This window comes from Thamnophis elegans, chromosome 9 (assembly GCF_009769535.1).
Source record: "Thamnophis elegans isolate rThaEle1 chromosome 9, rThaEle1.pri, whole genome shotgun sequence".
Classification (NCBI taxonomy): Eukaryota; Metazoa; Chordata; class Lepidosauria; order Squamata; family Colubridae; genus Thamnophis; species Thamnophis elegans.
In genome coordinates, this window is record NC_045549.1 from 20447773 (window position 1) to 20452681 (window position 4909).

Genomic DNA, 4909 nt, shown 5'->3' on the forward strand with positions numbered 1-4909 from the left:
CGCCACCATTCAGCTCCCTACCCAAAATCTGAATGCAAGCCGGGAAGACAAGGGAGCGATAACAGTTCTTCTTTCACCTTCGGGTTTTAATCGTACCCGAAACAGAGGATATATCCTAGAGATAATTTGACGAGAGACCCACTTTCGGTATAGGAACATAGATTCCAGTGCAGCTGCCCAATTTCTCGCTTACTCTGTATTTTCATTAAGGGTGTTTTCTTTGTGAACTAACTTGAGATGTGGTGGATCTCCATCCCTATGAAAGCCTGTGGTGAGCAACTGTCACATTGTAGGTGGGCAGCCGTACTTTGGGAGGGGGCACAAAATCTGGAGGAGAGGAGTCCCTTTTCCAACTAACACATTTTATTATGCGCTGTTAGTCAAAAAAGTGCTAGCAAACTCCTGATTTTTTACTATGCTGGTTGGGGGATGATGGAAGCTGAAACCGAATACATCCAGAAAATAACAGAGGAAGACTTATATAACAAACATTTTGAAGAAAAGAGTGTATCACTCAGACAAGACATTCTGTACACAACTGAAGACAGGATCCTCTCTGGGTTGGTCACAGGTACCAGAGGTTTTATCTTTCAAGCTTTTGAACTGTAGCCAGACTGGCTAGAGAGGTTCCCTGAAAATAGACTCCAGTACAAGTCTGAAAGCTCAGAAGAAAAAAACATGGTCCCCGTGACCAACCCAGATTGGATCTTGCAGCATTATCCTGGGACACATATATTTGTTTTCATTCAAAACTGAAGACAATTTGTTGCAAAATTCATTTAGTTATTCTTGTCAGAAAGGAAAAACAATCTGAATGCATCTAAACACTTGTACAATAAACAAAGTCACATCTTTGAAAATATCAGCACCGTATCTTCATCCCACTTGGCATCTTTTTCATTTTTTGTTGTATTGTAATTTATTTCTTTGAAGGTTGTGAGGTGCCCAGAATCATTGAGAGTTGAGTGGCATAAAGTTTAATAAATATCTATCCAGGAAACAAGTCTTATGAGCTGCTGTATAGAAAAGGAACAATGTATATTCTGTAATGTTATCTTATAAGTACTCCAATGGTCCAAAGATCTGTCCCATCTTTGATTATTCTGTCTGTATTATAATATAGTTTGTACAGTTCCATATAGTGTGCTACACACTGAGATTGTATCAGCTATATTCCTGTTTCAAGGAATTCCATTGCAAAATCTGGTGTTAATTTCTGCAGCAAATTACACTATTTCCCCACAGATTACATAATGACTGCATTCTAGTTCAATGTTTTTGAGTAATGCACATTTTTGTTTACTGCCTTGATTCTCTTTAAATTTGATTTTGACTGATAAATTTTAACACTGTAAAAAGAGAGCCAGTTTGGTATAGTGAAGTATGTCATATTAGAAAGCAAAACCAACATAACTCTTCATCCATTTAACCCCATTACCTAGGTATCTAAAGTCACTAAATACTGTAAAGGAAAGGCAGATGGCAACATGTGTCTCAGTAGGTAGCACCAAGAAATATCCAATTAAGAATGCAAAATGATTCTGAAATAGGTGAAATGGCATTTCCCAAGGTATTAAATTTCATTGAAAGCATAGCCACAAGTAGAAAGTAGTCAGTGGGAGATGGCCAGATCCCTGTGCCTGATATTATTTACACTGTCAATGAGATATTGTAGACTATTCCTGTAGCAAGACTTGTGTCAGACAAATATAACTTTAAAACTGAAACAGCTGAAGAGTATGTAAATTCCTGCTACAAGAGGGCATGTCTCCTAAAAACAGTTAGCAGAATGTCTTCGTATTGGAAATACCAAGCAGTGAGGATAAACCTTGACAATGAAATCTGAATGTTTACTCAGAATTCCTATCAAATAAAAGATTGAATAAAATGTGTGGTAATTACTGATTCTCTTTATGGATATGCAGCAAAGTGGGGTAAAGAGAAAAGGAAAATTATTGAAAATCAAATGAGTGAGTCTGTGAAATACTATTGAATCAATGTATATACCAGTATATTCATTATTTATGAAGTGTGAAGGAATAGGAAATGTTGGATTAACACATATTCAATGCACAGCATAAACATCTTTCAATGTCTTATTTTATTGTTACTGATCAGAAAGGAATGAATGTTTTATTATACACTACACTTAAATATTTTAATATGACTTCAAAATACATCCTTTATTTTATTTTTAATCTTTAATTGATGTGCTGTTTCTCTGATCTTCTTCTGACAATTTTCCACTTAGATTTTCTCTTCTGATTTCAGGAAAATAATACAGTTTATCATAAGAATTGAAATCAAAATGTAGCATTCTGATGGATAGTGTGCAATATGGTAAAACTCCATATTGTGAAGGGTTTTTTTTTTGTTTAGTATGGAATTCCTTTCAGACAGTAATATAACTGTGCTATGGTAACATGTACACTTAATAGTTCTTTTTTAAGCTATGTGTAAACATTTTAATCCATCCCCAAAAAAACCTATCACAGAAGAAAATAAACCATCAAACCTATCCTCGTCATGGAGTTTTGAATCTTTGAGTTTATAGTATTCAAATAAAAGAATTTTAATATTGTTAATTAGTTTGTTAGGATGTTAATAAAAATCAAAATAACACTAATGATAAAGGCCTAACAATAAGCATCTAGCAATACCTTTTTTAAAAAAACAACTATTTGTAATAAATTCTTCCTTAACTCTGCCCTTATCTCCAGATAGTATGGTCATATACTGTAAACACATAATAATTTACGTAATCAAAAGTACTTTAATATTGCAATCTTATATACTCAGAAGCAGTAGCCAAATCTTTTTGTTTTATCCAAAAAAAGTATTGTCCTCTTTCAATGAATTCAATTCAGTTAGATCCATGTTTCAGAATAATATTGTATTTAACTGGGAATCCAAGAAGATTGATTGGATTCAAATACTCACCATAATGACAGAATTATTCACTATGACAGAATTCAGTTCTGAAACCAAACAACAGTTTAAAAATTGTTCATGCCGAATCATGTAATTTTGTTAATGTAGTATATATGATGGTCATTTAAAGCATTTTATACTTTTAAATGTACTCAAGGCTATTAATTGAAAAAAAACAAAAGATGCCAAACTTTCAAAGAAAGTTAGTGACTAGTCATGAACAACTACCAGAAGCCAAACTTGTAAAATTGTTTCTTCTTCAACACCCAAGAACGCACCTTATCTCATTGTCTATTTTTTTTGTATTTTTGTGGATGAATATGGAAGGAGGTACTTCCAAATGAAACAAGAGCTTGTGGAAATTTATCATTTTTATTTTCAAATCATAACTATGGGGCTGAGAAATGCTCTAGGCAACAAAAGTATGTAGTATGTGGCAGGCATGTCATCTTTTAACTCATCTATTTATAGTGACAATAATATTTAAAAAATAAAAGTCAATTGGAAAAGGGATGGTCTCCTAGGCTCTGCTTCAAGGTATACAAGCACACTGGTGCACCAGGACAGCCTATGGCCTACCAGCGAATTAGTTGGCATTAAAAAAAAACCCTGTATGTAACAGATTCAGAAGGACTATGTGCAAATGTGATATTTTTTATTTCGGGATTTTTTTTCTGATGTTAAGCATTGATTTTCCTTTGATCTTTTTCGAGCATTTTACCTCCAATTAAAGAATTTGGATAAGAAGGATTGGAATGATGATCTAAATCAGCCCGCTTTATATTAGATAGAAGGCTTTTTCTCCTCCCCTTTCACCCTTAACATCCTCTACCAAGTAGGAAAAACATAATCTGTCCCTCAAGTCCGAGCAAACCCAGGAATACCCTACACCAGGGGTCCTAAAACTTGGCAACTTTAAGACTTGTGGACTTCAACTCCCAGCTTTGCTGGCTAGAGAATTCTGGGAGTTGAAGTCCACAGTTCTTAAAGTTGCCAAGTTTGAAAACCTCTGCCCTACACCAATAGAATACCCTACACTACCAGGCTTGAAATTTTGGGCTTGGACAACCTAGAGATACTCAGCCTACGGTCAGACTTGAGCGTAGTACACAAAATTATCAGCTACAACGTCCTACCAGTCAATGACTACTTCAGCTTCAACCTTAGTGGTACAAGAGCACACAACAGATACAAACTCAATGTAAACCGCTCCAAACTTGATTGCAGAAAATAGGACTTCAGCAACAGAGTGGTCAACGCCTGGAATGCACTACCTGATTCTGTTGTTAACATCTTCAAATCCCCATAACTTCAACCTTAAACTATCTACTGTTGACCTCGCCCCATTTCTAAGAGGTCTGTAAAAGGGGGCATACATAAGGGCACCATCGCCCTTGTCCTACTGTCCCCATTTATTCGTCCCCGTTTCATTCATACTCATATTTATTCTTATACCTATTATTCTGTAAACGATTGACAAATCAAATCAAAGCAAAAAAATAAATAAGTTAAGTAAGTAAATAAGCAAACAAATAAAATCGGAGAGCCAAAACCCATTCCAGTAAGGATCCCGGGGATATCGCCAACCTAGCCCAGGCAGTGAATTCGCAAGCTCCTCGAGCCCGGAGGAAACCAACGATCCGTTATCCGAATAGGTAAGTTGGTCGTGCGAAGCCTGAGGTGCGCAACAAGTCCGGATGAGGACACTTCGCGCGTGTCTCCAGCGCAAACTCGCGGAACAACCTTGGGCTTACATAGCGGTGAGGAAAGCCACTCTCGGCGGCTAGAGAAACGTGCCGGAGACTGAGATCCCGGGGAGGCGAGTCGGCTGCAGGCGGTGGGGCCTGGCCGAAGCGACGCCACCTCGCTCCGCTTCCACCCATCCGTCTCTTCAAGAGGGCGGGGAGAGTCGGGGAGGGGAGGCGGGCAAGCGGGTCCTGGAGCCCCTCCCTGTTTCAATCGGGAACCTCCAGGCCGA